Raw genomic sequence first — 15,892 nt, forward strand, 5'->3', positions numbered from 1 at the left:
TCCAAAATGATTTTGAAGTGATTTAATTAAAGCATCTGGCTCGATGCCGCTTACGGGACAGAAGCTGGGCTCGTCGTCGCCGGGGCTGAGTCAGCGTGGTGTGGCACGGGCTCGATGAATGGCTGGTTGTCTGCAGCGGGCTGGGAGTTCCTCGTGGCTGTGCTGCCCTCGTTCTCGGCTGGTCGTTGGATGAGCTGCCAGGCCTGGAGGCGCGTTGGCGAAGGTCGAACGTTAGCGACGGCTAGACCCCGGGCTCAGGTCAATGCGCAGCCCCAGTCTTCTGCCTCGCTCCGTCTCCGGCCCACTCGTCCACTCGCCCCGATCGCTCTCCCCCTTCCTCCCGTCGGCTTCCGCTTTTAAAGCCTTTGCTTCTTTCTTCAGCCGTGGCCGCGCCTTTGTCCACTCCCCGTGGCTCTCGAAGGGTGCATAATGACGGGGATACTCAAGCCTCGTTCGACAGGGCCGTCGACGGTTACCATATATGGTCATGTTTCTCCGCCACAACCAAATATGGTCATGTCTCTCCGCTGCGACCCGACGCCAGGACGGCGCGGCCAACCGTCTCCAGGAAAAGTCACTGACCGGCTCGCCGTGGCACCGGTGCATGTGCACGAATCGTCACACACATAATGGAAGTTGCACAAAAGTGACCACACAGTGCATTCGGTGTTCGGAGAGAAGAATAAAAGACAGTGAATTATCTATATATAGCCAACCATTCTAGTGCTATAAATGTTCAACAACATATGACCGTCGAGGTTCAGTGCATGCATTGGTGGGATGAAAGAATATTGTGCACAAAACTGCTTAACGTGGGAGAAACACAGAGAAGCACAAAACACATTCCTGTGTTTAAACTCTCGTCTTCTTGTTGTTTTGAGTTAAAAATTTCGTAACAGTCGAAGTGGAAATGCAAAAAACATTTTCGTGTGAATGTTAATTATCTGTACACATTAATGTTGAGAAGACGTTCAGTAATCACCGAGTGCCGTGTAGAAAAGCGAGAGTAGACGGATTCCAGCGTCCAAATATCGACTGTCCATCCACATTTAAGGATCTTCCGACCTCGTTTCGGGGATGGGCCACTGAAATTTGTGGGCGTTTCGGAGTGCCACAGCCTTCCCGGGCCGGCGGGGCGCACCGTGGAGAGGCCGGAAAGCGGAAGCTTTCCTCGTTCTCCACGGGCGAGTAGCCAGATGGTCTTCTCGGGAGCGCTGCGCCGCCTCCTTCCTCAAAAACCGGTCGCAAGCGCGCACCGCCAGGCGCCGCCGAAGTGGTCGCTGATTGGCCGAATGTGACAACGGGCAAGTGCGCCGAGATCGGCGGGTACCGGCCGTGGCCGGGGGAGACTTCAGCAAGCCGCGACAGCGAGAGGTCGTCAGGTAATTACCTCCCTTCTTCCCTCTCTGTTGCCGCCATCTTGCCCCGTCAGCCACACGACCAAGCCAGACGGCAAGGGTCACAGATCAAGATTCAAGCAGCCAGCGACTTGGGAGAACCCAATAAACGTTTGGCCCCGGGCAAAGCGTCCTGTTCCGTGCTGTGTTTATTTCGCATTTCGGCTGCGCCGCCGGGAGAACGGCCGCGCGTGGTGTGCGATACCGGGAGCTCGGAGTTCAAGGCCTAGACCTCAAAGGAGGCTCGATGACCTGGTAAGAACCCCCACAACTGGCGCCTCAACGTGGTTCTCACGCGCAGACGCGCTTGAGCAACTCGCTCCCGGCGAGCATGGCGGATCCGCAGTCTACACTTTCTGATCTGATGTGCCTCACAGAGCTCGGACAGGGGCCTAGGGAACGCCCTGCCCCAGGCACTCAAGCAGCGAACCCAGCTAAACGGACGGGACGACACACCGTCGCAGGCGCGACGTACGCAACACCGCGGACGACGGAAAACTACACCAGAGTCCACGGTACCAGCACGCAAGGCCTTGGCGCTCACCCATCATCGGAGCGTGCCTCCTGGGAACAGGCGAGCACATCGCACTCCGTCTCACACCTGCCAAACGGCACAACCGAGACCGCGCCACATGCGACGAGGTCACTGCTCATCACGGCTCCTGACAGCGAGACACCCGCAAACGCGGCAAATCTCACCGAAGTTCTGGCCAGTGCGTTACGGCAAAGCGCTGCAATCCCCACAGCTCAGCCCGCGGATCGGAACTCCGATCCCCAAGTACAGTGGCTACAGCGACCAAACGAGCGCTAACCACTTTTTGCTGGCTCTCGACCAGTACGGACAGACAACAGGCACTAGTGAGCGTGATATGCTTCGGAGAGTTATCCCTGTTGCGCTCGTGGATCAGGCCGCTCGGTGGCACCGGTTGGTCTGCCACACCGCGAGCGCGATGGCCGATTTCCGCAGGATGTTCAGGGAGTTCTTTCCTTACGACTACCAGCTGCGGATGCGGCGGGAGTTGGAGCTGCGCACGCAAGACCCTGACTAATCTCTGGACGAGTACGTCAGGCCGATGCAGGAGCTGTACGACTACGCCGATCCCGGAGCTTCGAACACGGAGCGAGTGGAAAGGGTAGTCCGTCAGAGCCACCCCACGTTTGCTCTCTATCTGCGGGGAAATCTCTGCGGAGACTTGAACGAGCTAACCGTGGAAGCGCGCCAGGTACAAGCCGAAATCTCGGCAGCCCGAGCGTACCGCCCCCGCCCCCCCCCCCCCCCCCCCCCACCTCCATCGGAATCTCTGGAGCCCAGCTGTGCCTGGAACGGCAGCACCCGCCCGCGAAGCGAATACGCTCGGGCACCGGCTCAAGGCGCGCTTTTCGAAGTCTCGGATCGCGCCTTGGATCCCTACTAATACGTGATCAGGGCAACAGAGGTCACACGGCCGGGAGTCTGGTCAGCCTCTCGCCAACTGCCCGACAAAGATTCCAAAGTTCAGTCAAACGATCGCGAAGGGATTACGCCTCCAGAGGGACGGCGTCACTGGGTGGAAATGCCGGTTCGGAACGCGCTCACGGATGGCCGTGCGCGAGAGCAGCCTCGTCCGTCCCAGTACCAAGTACGGAACTCTGTGCGCTGTTTCAACTGTGGCCAAGCGGGTCACATTGCACGGGCGTGCCCTACAAGGCCGGGAAACGAGGCAGGCCGCCGGTAGTGGCGCCGGCGGCCGTGGCGGAACCGGGCGATGCAGCCGCAATCGCGGTCCCTTCGCTGTTCAGGGTCGGAGCACCGAGCAATGTGAGTGCTCCGTTCATAGAACTTGCAATCGCAGGATTTACGTTAAAAGCACTGTTCGATACTGGCGCGAGCACGTCGCTCATCGGAGACGAGGTCGTCTCTCATCTGGAACGGAAGGGCATTCAGCTGCGAAAGCGCAACGTGCCCCTCCAACTCGCGCGCGGAGAGGCGTGCTCCGCGGTGATGCGCGTCTTGTCGTGCGCTGGAATCAGCGTAAACAACGACACCGCTTCATTCACCTGCCTGGACTCACGGTCCCCGCCATTCTCGGACGAGATTTCTTGGCAAAATCGGGAATCGGGTTGACATCGGCAACGGTGGCTACCGGGAAAGCCCGTTCACGCCACTCAAGCCGTTCGCTACCGCGCCCGCCGCGACTGCTCGAATGTCAAACGCCGAAGTGGACAGGAGCAATGCCTCCCGAGAGAACAACGCTCCCCCCAGCCGCTGGAGTCAGTAGCTGCGGCTTGTCCCCGACCCCGCGCCTTTTGGGCGGACAAGGACGCCAAATTACACGGTCTCCTCGCAAACGCGGGTGACTTGACGGAGCGTGAGCGCGGCCGCATATTCTCCTTGTTAAGCGACTTCGAGGAGATATTTACTGACCGCCCCGGCTGCACGCAACTGGTGCAGCATCGCATCGAAACAGAGGACGCACAGCCTTGGAAATCCAATCCCAGACCGGTCAGCCCCGCCAAGCGGCAGGCGATTGACGCGGCGCTGCAAGAGCTGCTCGATGCGGGCATTGTTCGCCGTTGAACGAGGCCCTGGGGATTCCCAGTTGTACTCATCCCCAAAAAGGACGGTAGCTCGCGCTTGTGCGTGGACTACAGGCGATTGAATGCAGCCACACAGAAAGATGCGTACCCTTTCCCAAGCATGGACGATATCGTCTCAAACCTCGAGGGAGCGAGGTATTTTTCTACTCTGGACGCTAGCAAGGGCTATCTCTAGGTAGAGATGCGACCAGGCGACGAGTGCAAAAGGGCATTCACAAGCCACAGGGGTCTCTACGAGTTCGTTAGGATGCCCTTCGGTTTTTCCGGAAGCCCGAGCACCTTTCAGTGGCTGATTGACCGTGTGCTCAGTGACGCCAAATGGCATCACGCCCTCGCCTACCTAGACGACATAGTCATCTACTCCCGTGCCTTCGAGGAGCACCTCGATCATCTCGGGGATATCTTGAGAAAGCTCAGAGAAGCAGGCATCACACTAAACCCCGCCAAAGCGCAGCTGTACAGAGCGGAAGTGAACCTACTGGGCTACCGCGTGCGCCGCGGACAGGTGTCCCCGGACCCGGAGAAGCTTCGCTCGATCCTGGCCTTTCCAGCGCCGAACGACGTGAAGGCCGTGCGCCGCTTTCTCGGGATGGTCGGCTACTACCGCCAGTTCATTCCTAACTGCATACGCCTGCAAGCCCCCCTGACAAAGCTGCTAAAGAAAGCAGCCCCATGGGAATGGGGAGAATAAGAACAGACGAGTTTTCGTCAACTGGCTCAGGCCATCGCTGACACCGCGTCACTGAAACTGCCAGACCTAAACAGCCCATTCGTGATCTAGACAGATGCCTGCGTTTTCGGAGTGGGCGCAAGTGTTACTCCAGATGGAGGACGAACAACTCCGACCCGTGGCATTTGCCAGCCGTGCGCTGACGCCAGCCGAGCGCAACTACTCAGTGATGGCGAAAGGATGCTTGGCAATCATCTACGCACTACGAAAATTCGAGATGTACGTAGAAGGAACCAAGTTCACGGTCGAAACCGACCACATTGCATTGACATGGCTAACCCGCCTTCGTGAGCCGAGCGGAAGGCTCGCGCGTTGAGCCCTGATGCTACAGCGCTTCGAATTGGAAGTGCGGTACCGAAAAGGGGCCACAAACGTGGTTGCTGACGCGCTGTCGCGGGCGCCGGTGAATGACCTCTCCCAAGACGGTGGAGAGGAGGAGCCGCCGCGGAAACTTCCCCACGCGTCGGGAGAGTGGAGCCAAGGGGATAACGATCTCGCTCGATTGCACGCGCATCTCGTTGGTGTGCAGGTCCTCATCGAGCGGGCATTCAGCAGAGAAGAGCTTATCAAGGCTCAGCAGGAAGACGCGTACTGTGGGAGGCTGGTCGCCGGTCTTAGTGAAGAGACGGACCGCCCGACAAACCTAGTCAAAGGACGCCTGGGAACCGCCACGAATGCGGTTGGCTCGAGCTCTAGTGCAGCTTGCAGTGCTGCGAGTGAGCTGGAGAGTTTCCTGCTTGATGCTGACGGAGCTTTGCTGAAATACGTGCCAAGCAAGGAGGACTCAAACGAGTACTTCAAGCCGTCATCCCGCACAAGAACAGGCAATCTGTGATGCAGCATTACCACGATGCGGACGGCCATGGGAGCGCGCCAAAGACATGGAAGAAACTGTGTCGGTTCGCTATCTCTCCTGGAATGAAGGCTGAAGTACGTAAATACGTACAAACCTGCCATGTCTGTCAAGAGAGAAAGCCGAGAGGGGGAAGGCCGCCCGGCTTGCTTCAGCCGATCGTGAGCACGAAGCCAAGGGAAATCGTGGCGTGCGACCTGATCGGACCGCTGCCGCGCAGCAAAAGAGGGCACAGACGAACCGTGACTGTTCCAAATGGCTAGCTGCGACATATTAGAACCGAAGGAAAGAGCCAATGGGGAGCTCGAATGTGTTTCCCAGAGGACACTGTGGGAGGACGGTCGTCAGCCCCCAGTGACCGCGGCGCTCACTTTGAACGCACCACCATGGAGGCATCGTATCAAGTGTCGGTGGAGCGAGCTTCCATGCAAGAGCTTCCAGCTGACCACCAGCGGCAACGGGCTCGCCGGCCATCGGCACGGAGAACTCGTGACCAGCCGGTGCCGCGGCCCCACGCAGACCCCCTCCGCGACCGCGGCAGCACGGAGGCTGCGGTGCAGCGGAGCACCACGCCGGCGGCCGGCAAGCGCCTGGCCCCCATCACCAGCTTTCGGGGACCGCGCCCGCACCCCGCCCCCAAGATTGGGCAGCCGGGCGCCGAGGACCCGCTTCGGCCGGGACAGCCGGACCCCGGTGTCGGTCCGTCGCCACCTGGGCGCATCAGGCCTTCGATGCGCCACCGCGCTCCTACGTGATCGGGGCGCCGTGGGACCGAAAGCTGCAAGTGGAGGCGGGCCTGGCGCGGGAGCGGGTCCCCTGCATTTTCCGTGGCAACACCATCACGGACCACCTGGCGGCGCACCCGAAAGCCGTGATGCCACCGGAGCCGACGGCCGCGTACTGCCCGGAGTGCGGCGGCTTGGTCATCAGCCGGCGCACGCACGTCGCCTCCAGCTACCACCGGCAGCGGCTGGAGGGGAGCAGCCTAGACGCCGAGGTGGTGCGGGCCCGGATGGCCCGGGACCCTGTGTTCGCGCACAGGGTGCTTCGGATGGAGGTCGCCCCGGAGCCCCGAGCCCTGGTCGCACCTCCAGGGACAGGGACCGCGCCTCCTGCTGCGACGCCAACCCCAGCAGACGACAACATCGGGGACCTGGTTATGGATTTTTATCTGCTGGGGGCTTGTAAGCGGCCAATAAAGGTAAGGTTTTAATGAGATCATTGCAGTCTACCGTAGGAAAGCGGAAGCTTTCCTCCTTCCCCACGGGCGAGTATCCAGATGGTCTGCTCGAGAGCGCTGCGCCGCCTCCTTCCTCAAAAACCGGTCGCAAGCGCGCACCGCCAGGCGCCGCCGAAGCGGTCGCTGATTGGCCGAATGTGACAACGGGCAAGTCCGCCGAGATCGGCGGGTACAGGCCGTGGCCGGGGGAGACTTCAGCGAGCCGCGACAGCGAGAGGACGTTAGGTAATTACCTCCCTTCTTCCCTCTTTGTTGTCGCCATCTTGCCCCGTCAGCCGCACGACCAAGCCAGACGGCAAGGGTCACAGATCAAGATTCAAGCAGCCAGCGACATGGGAGAACCCAATAAACGTTTGGCCCCGGGCAAAGGGTCCTGTTCCGTGCTGTGTTTATTTTGCATTTCCGCTGCGCCGTCGTGAGAACGGCCGCGCATGGTGTGCGATACCGGGAGCTCGGAGTTCACGCCCTAGACCTCAAATGAGGTTCGACGGCCTGGTAAGAACCCCCACAGATTGAAGCTGTCCAAGTTCGCAGCAGCAACAAAGATATATTGTCACGCATCAAATGGGAAATGCAGCCGTTACTCAGAACGCTTCCCTCTTTGATCACCTCGTCATGCTTTGCTCCTGCACGTCGATCCTCTTTGTCTTCTTTGCGGACCCTCTACGAAAATTCAAGGGGAGCTTAAGTGCGCCAGGGGAAAGCCATTGTGCACCCTCTTTGGCTAATAATGACTAATTACTAATTAATGAGTGCTTGTTGGGCAGCACGGCTACAAATTCAGGATCACTAAGGGGGACGTTAACGATCGTTTCTTTTATTTTTTTCATTTGTTCTTTTTATTTTTACTTCTTTCACCTTTTCTTTTTATTTTTAATAAACTTCTTTATGTATGTCTATTTTTACCTTTTATTTTTATTCAGTAACCTAATAAGCAATTAATGGCTGATCACTGATGACTAATTACTAACCGCCCATTACTTATTAATTGCAAAGAGTATATGGATTATAGCAATTATGCTAATGATAACGTCATAGTGTGACAGAATTCGCGGACGGAGGGACGGAGACAAAGATGAGCTATTAAAGGCTTTTGCCTTAAAAAAATTACAGGAACGCACTTCTGTCTCTTTAAGAGCGGAAATGCAAAGGCTTTTCCTTTCTCCCTGAATTTTTCATTTTTTAATTTTTCTTTATTACTACAATTTATTTTGGTTTTAGTTTTATTTATTTTTTCCCATTTTTTCCGTTCGTTATTTTATTTTATTTTTACTATGTTCATTTTCTTTTTTATGCGTAATAAGCCTTTTAACGCGTTTACATCGTTTTTGATCCAATCAGTCAAAGAAAACCTACTTTAAACACAAAACTTAAATACCTGAAGAGCTGTGATCAAACTTAGCATTGCCGAGTACCGTAATCGTCGGTCAATTCCTGGTCGCCAGAAAACGTCATGGAGCGGCTTTAACCCATGTATCACTGAAGAACTTTAAGTAGCCTACAATTTGCGGTTTACTTATTGACGTGATCTGAATTTTGCTCTAATTGTGAGCATAAGCAATGCACGTTTCGTCTGGATCCCAGCACTGTGGATATTTGCCAGCTTGCTCGTCTAGTAACTCAGTTACAGTCATGGTGGAAGAAAATAATTTAGTAGGAGTAGCTCCATTAGCTTAATGAAAGTGATCACTCAAGTCCTCTTGTCATCATGTTTGACGAAAAGATTCCAAAAGCTGAATTTAAGTTTGCCGATTTAACTTCACTTCCCAGGTACCTCAGTCCACCCACACGTACTTCCGCCACTTCCGCTTCTACCACTTTTCTTTTTTCGCGCAAGCCGATGACCGCTGAGCCGACTGAGCAGAAGAGCCGATCGACTCACCTACCTTCGACGAGCTCCAGCTCGTTGCGCACTCCGGTTGAGTCTTCTCAATCGCACTCGTTCTCATTCGGAATGGCCAGTAGTGGCAGAAATACCGGCGGCTGAGCCGTGAGGTCCGCGAATTTTTACCGCGACATTTCCTCCCCCGCCGACGGCGATCTTGGGTCTTCCACGAGGGTACGCGAAGACAGTGAAATCGATGCCGACAATGCGGACACACGCAGAAGGCCCGAAGAATGCTCTGAAGCATCCGCAGGACGAATCGGCGTTTCTGAATGCTCTCACTTGCCAGCAGATTCTGATGAAAGTGCCAAATATTTGTGTTCGTCCAAGGAGGATCCGTCTTCCGCGCAAGAAAACACAGAAACAAGCCCCTCAACGACAGATGCCGCACGAGAGCTAGCGGACATACCTCGGAAGCATTCACTCACCCATTCGGCAGTCAACGACCTCTGGCTGCTTTTGCGTCGCCTTGTCCATCCGCTTCCTCGTGACGCTCGCACGTTACTGACAACTCAGCGAATAGCTGAAGTTCTTATCGACTACGGGCATTTTGGCCTACGAAGTCAGATGATTGAAAGAATGAAGAACGGTCCTCGCGATGTTGCAGGTACTAACGTTGACCTCCACGTGAACATCGACGGATTGCCGATGTTCAAGAGCTCTTCGCTGGGCTTCTGGGTTTTTCTGTGTTCAGTGGCGAATGCAGATGACAGCCGACCATTTGTTGTGTCTTTCTATTGTGCAAAAAAAGACGCCTACAAATATTGAATAGTTTTTGCGCCTATCTATATTAGAAATGAAAAGTATGGAGGCTTCTGGTATCAGAATCAAATGTTTATGTCACAGCGTTTCACTTGCTGCAGTAATCTGTGATGCGCCAGCCTGTTCATATGTCAAATGTACCAACTGGTACTGGTTATTACGGTTGTGACCACTGCACACAGAAAGGAGAAAGAATTGAGCACAGGCAAACATTCCCCATGTGTGCTGCTTTCAGGAATCGAATCGCAGAGATGATTCTTTCCGCACAATGGTCGACGCTGGCCAAAACCACGCTTCAAGTCCACTTTTGGAGTTGCATGTGGACGTGGTCAAACACTTTACGGCGGATTACATGCAGAGGGTGTGCTTGGGAGTGGTCCGTAAGTTGCTGCAGACGTGGACATTGGATCATTGCCGCATCGTCTCGGCGCACAGCAGCAGAGCATTATGAGCGCCAAGACTGCAGCAAACAAGTGTGCCGTCGGGATTTGCTTCGCAGCCTAGAGGCCTTGATGAATTAGACCGATGGAAAGCAGTGGAGTTGAGGTCCTTCATTCTCTACCCTGGCCCTGTGGTGCAACGCGGTTTGCTAGACAACCAATACAAACACTTCCTCTGCCTTCATGTAACGATGTCCATTCTGCTCAGTGATGTTCTTGCAACAGAGATGAACAAGTTTGCCTCTTATCTCCTGAAGTATTTTTCTCAGTAGTGTGGGGTTCTTTATGGACCTGAGTTTCTGATCTACAATGTACACATGCTGTATCACATTGCGCAAGACGCCTTAATTTATTTTCCGCTGGAAAATGTTAGTGCCTTCCTATTTGAGAACTGTTTGGGGTGAGTTAAACGGTTGTTTGAACCAGCAGAAAGCCACTTGGACAGGTGAGCCGCAGATTGTCCGAGTCGGGTTATTCACCGAGAGAACCCCCACCGAATGTGCGCTCGACAGATGTGTCATCCTTGAAAGGAGGTGTAGAGAAGAACTCGTGTTGCTTATTAAGCAATGGCAGCGTTGTCAGTCTGACAGAGGTGACTCCGAAGTTTCTTCTTGGCCATGAGTTTCTTCATGCAAGGAACTATTTCTATGCTCCGCTTCCATCACGACAGATCAAGATTTTTCGCACAGAGAATGCTTCACATAAAATAAGGATGTGGCCTGTGGGTTCATTCCGCTTGAAATGTGTGAAAGTTGTGTGGAAGACTGGGTTTGTTTTGCTTCCTCTCCATCATAATTAATAGCTAGGACTATATTACTGTTTATCTTGAGCATTTTTTTCATATTCATAGCCAGCAGAAGTCTATCGTGGTAGAAGTATATTCTTAGTGTTCTTTTTCTGCTCCATTATCATATTTAGCGCAAGTTTATCTTGGCTTAGTGTATTCTAGGTAGTCGCTGTGTACTTTCAGCGTTGTTATATCATAGCTGTATTATCTGAGTCTTTTGCCTAACTGAGTACTGGGGGTTGCAGGCAGTAAAAATAGCATTTATTGTTCTGTTCAAACACAATAGCTACTTTTTTGTATCTTCTTCATGAGTTGTAGTGATAATTGTAGAGTGCACATGTTACGTGTGCTCTTTCGGTTGCAGACGCGTGATTCATGTCTTTATAATGCCTGCTGAACTGAGGACGGCTTCTGGTTAGTGTTCACAGATATGCTATCTCGGTCTGGCCTACATAGGTGTGGTTGAGGTGAACACACTGATGGGTTGTAGAGGAAAAAACTACAATTTCAGACAGGGCGTAAGACGACTTCTCAGTCTTGCGTCATGTCTGAAGTGTCGGTTTCTTTTTCGGACTGATGCTTGGGCGAGTTGGTATGCCATGTTCAAGAAGAACAGCGCGAAAAGACAAGGACCACAGGGTCCAAGACAGCGCTTGTCTTTGTGTATCTTCCTGTGGTCCTTGTCTTTTCGCGCTGTTGTTCTTGAACATGGTTTCTTTTTCCTCTGCATCATATCTGACCAAGTGGCCCAAAACATCCCCTTGTGAAACATGGGTCAGCTGCATAGCAAATTGAGAGGCAACACGCTGTGTAATGTGGGCTGTCCGCTTAGTGTTAACCGCGGTTGCAGGCCGATGCGCATGGCGCGTTGCTTCGCTCGAACTGCAGCACAGCCGATGCATTGTTGTAGCTGGTACCATTTATGAAGATTTCTCGTGCCAGGAATAAAAGCCCTCCTCTCTTAGGGTTGTTATCTCTATCTCCAAAGCTTCGGTTAGCACAGCACTAATATGTTTTACTTCTGCTATTTGTGACAGCATCAGTTTGCACAAAATCGGCGTTCAATACCCCTTGTATTGTTGCCAGTGCCCCTTGCGTTACTACTTTATTGTGATAGTGCCTTCGTATCTAGTACAAGTGATGCTGCATGATTTACCCTCTTTCACTTTATGTGCTACGTGAATGAAATGTTTTTGTGGTGTGCGTTCCGGCTTTTGGTACTCGTTGCTTTTGTGCTTATTGCAGGCTCTGTGTTGTTTGCCTATGCACTCCATCAGGGTCGTCACTGTCATTCGCCACTTAACATTGTTGCGGGAGGAGCCGGGTGTGCGATTGCGCCATGAAGCTTAAAGTAGCCAGACCGGCACATAGTCACATAGGATGGCTAGCGCTCCTTTCGTAGTCATGGTGTCACCCTGATACCGCAGCATGTTTGGAATTGATGACACGTATGTTGATGACTCGCTGTGCTCATAGGTGCCAGTCATCATCTATAACATGTGCTACCCTACTCTGATACCGGCGAAAGTCATCTTTTACCTTACCGGCACTGCCGGGGTGTTACATGAAACACACGAGAATAAGCTCATGAGCCGGGACACTTGTGAAGAAAAACTACGCATATTATTTGCAAGACCTGGTGCTTGGAAAGTTACCTCGAAACAACAACTTTCGCCGCGCGCCCAATCCGCCACAGAGGGCTACATACCTATATTCTGGATGTCCTGGCACTGAATCAGACAACGTGGGCTGCAACGGCATTGTGGATGATGCTTTTCATTTGCTTGTCTGCAAGGACTGCACTATTATTGACACCATCAAGGAGTGTCATCGCTTCGAGCAAATTGAAAGCTGCGGTATTTTGCAGCTGTTTTCTCGGCTTCCTAACACAACAGCAACCCCTTCCTCTCATGACCAGCAGCTACCACCACGTCCACTCTCTGCGCCTGCCCTCGCAGGCGCAGTCGCAAGGATTGTGTGACTTGAATTAGAGGCCTTTGTGCCTATCCCAGTCGTATGCATCTGCCTATCGTGTTGCTCATCCAGGCATTCGTGTAGCAAGAAGTTGCCAACTGGAACCTCAATCCGGCAGTGTGTGTGCTCTTAATAGCCCAGCTGGCACTGAGGTTCCAACCACCAGCATCTACCCCCCCTGTTTCTCTGGAATCCCGCAGAAAACCGACCAAACCGCTTTCACTACTCTCGCATAGGCTAGATTGCTCGGCACTGCGGCAGCCCCTAGTCGCATCCCCACGACAACTCCACTAAGCGTTCTCCATGCCTTTCACCTCCCTACAGTGCGTTCACCTCTAGCTCCCGCCCAGACTTTTCATGCCGCTTCCCATCACAAGCTCCACCACAGACCTCAGAGGCATGCTTCTCGCCAATTTTTTCTCTTGTTGTCGCTTCTAGGCTGTTGCTCTCAATCCGCACAGTCCCCTGATCTCGCTCCGATCTGGAAAACTAGATGATGCAGCCGCCAGAGGTGACGCTGCATATATGCTTTCATCGACACTGGAATGCATGAGTCCATGATGAGCTCCAACTTTCACCCATGCCATCACAATGTCCTTATTTCTGCGACATCTTGTCTGTGCTTTGTGGATACTGGCATTCTTGTTGCTGACGGCCAATGCAGCGCCCGTGCTGCTACTGCTGGCCATGACACCCCAGCTTCTTTGGCCGTCGGACACATGTGCGCCCATGATCTGATTGTCGGTTTAGATTTCCGGTCGGAACATTCACTCCTGATTGGCTGCTTATAGGAGGACTATCTTGAGGTCTCATTCTTTGATAACTGCCTTGTGGGTTTCCCACCTCTATTATTCTTTGAAGATAATGTTTTCCTGATATCTCAAGCTGCACCCTTTGTTCCCTGTACCCATTGCGGCCGGTCCCTGATGGTGCCTATATGGTTGCACCTATTCTTGATATACTGCTCATATTAACGTTGCGCTACCCCGTACTTTTGCTGCTGTCAATGCCAACACACTGTTCCTAGCAGTTCTGAATTTCACCTTCTGCCTTTTAGTACTTCCATCCGGAATCTGTGTGACCATGCTTTCTCGCCTTTCTAGTTGCCAAGTCGCTGCATTAGATGCTACCCTAGTTCGCGGCACCGATGCCACCCAATAGTATTTCCCTTTCTCAACGACGTGTAGACGATGGCAAAGTGGAAATTCACAAATTCTTTAGGTGTTAATTTACTCTTGCCATGTCACTATAGGCAATGATCAAGACAAAACCTCCCCAAGCAACCACAAATATCCACTGGACGGCCGACGGAGGACCGTTTCGGATGTTCCGGACGTCCGCTGAACATCTGCAAACAACCGGTGTACGTCCGTCGGCCGTGCGATGGGAGTCCAAAGGTATACGTTTGTCTCGCCGTCGGACGTCCGTTTGAGGACGTCCGTTTCCGGATCTTTCTCGGATATTTGCATATATGGTGCATGCATGCTTTTTTCACTCCCGCGAGGCAATAAACTGGAAAACAGTTTAATGTACAGCAGGCATATTTTATTCTGGTTGATGTACATTAGCAGAGGAGTGACTTATATTCGTAAAATATCAGACTTCAGGTATGACAACCTTGCAAAGCACGTCCATAATCTTCCAACCCACATAAATTCAGAAAAGACAAGGCAACAAACATCAGTCTTGTCAAACTCGTGCAAAAATGCAGTAGCTAAAGGAAACGTAAACCAATTAACAGAACTGTTTACAGAGCACTCCTATTACAGATCAGGTCGTCAAGCAAGCATTTACACCATAATTTATAGCCCTTAAATGAATGTTGAAAGAATAAGTATACTGACATTAAAATTTAGGTGTGTAGTATAACTTTTATATCATGCATGTTTTTTTACTGATACTGCTATCACTAGACAATGACACTGTTTTACCAGATAACACCAAAGGAAGCTGAATGGCACTTCATGTACTGAATGTCGACTGTTTCAAATCCAGTGTGATAAAAGTACAAATGCATTTATGTATTCAACAAATCTCGGAGCACAGCCAGTAGCAACAATCTATCCATCTAGCTATCTGCACGTCGCCGCGGAAAAACAGATCAAACAGGAAATAGTGAAATAACACTCATTTTTCAACACATAAAACATGACATGAAAAGTAATGGATCAATTAGGTATAAAAAAACTTTGAAACTAATTATGATGAAAAGATTTTGAGCAAAAAGTGCACCTAAATCAGATTATCTATAGCGATGGTAGAAAGTGAATTGGCACAGTATGTCACACATTTTGCGCGGCAAGATTGTGATGTTCGCGGCTACCAAAGAAGCCATCACCTCGTGCTTTCACCTGCAGTCTCTGACGAACAAATACTATATGCTCCTGCTGCATTGCCCAAAAGAAATTTTCAAGCAGTGTACTACTCACCTTCATAGGCAACCACCTATAGCATTCACACTAAGCCTTCTTTCATCCAAAGTGGGCGCAGTACAGCATTCCAGTGTTCCAGAAGAGCTTCAGGCGCTTCCTGCGTCTTTCCAATTACTCAAGTGCCACACCACTTTTGTCCGCAGACCAAAGAAAACCACGCTTTGGTAATAACAAAGATCTTGAGCAAAAAGTGCGCCTAAATCAGATTATCTATAGCGATGGTAGAAAGTGAATTGGCACCGTATGTCACACATTTTGCGCGGCAAGATTGTGATGTTCGCGGCTACCAAAGAAGCCATCACCTCGTGCTTTCACCTGCAGTCTCTGACGAACAAATGCTATATGATCCTGCTGCATTGCCCAAAAGTAATTTTCAAGCAGTGTACTACTCACCTTCATAGGCAACCACCTATGGCATTCACACTAAGCCTTCTTTCATCCAAAGTGGGCGCAGTACAGCATTCCAGCGTTCCAGAAGAGCTTCAGGCGCTTCCTGCGTCTTTCCAATTGCTCAAGTGCCACACCACTTTTGTCCGCAGACCAAAGAAAACCACGCTTTGGTGATAACAAAGATCTAACGCAGCACCACTCTACACAACAAAATGACAACGGCGCCGCAATGTTGACTGTTGGATTGACCGCAAACTGACGTACATGATGACGATGACATGAGTATTTTGCGGGAGTTTTGAATTTACGAATGCTTTCAATTGCGAGTTTAACGAAAAATGTGTACATGATGTCGCACAATTTTGATAATTTGTAGATTTATTATAAACTTAGAATTAGTAACTGAGATGCTTCAAAATTGTGCA

The sequence above is a fragment of the Amblyomma americanum genome, chromosome 7 (assembly GCF_052857255.1).
Source record: "Amblyomma americanum isolate KBUSLIRL-KWMA chromosome 7, ASM5285725v1, whole genome shotgun sequence".
NCBI lineage: Eukaryota > Metazoa > Arthropoda > Arachnida > Ixodida > Ixodidae > Amblyomma > Amblyomma americanum.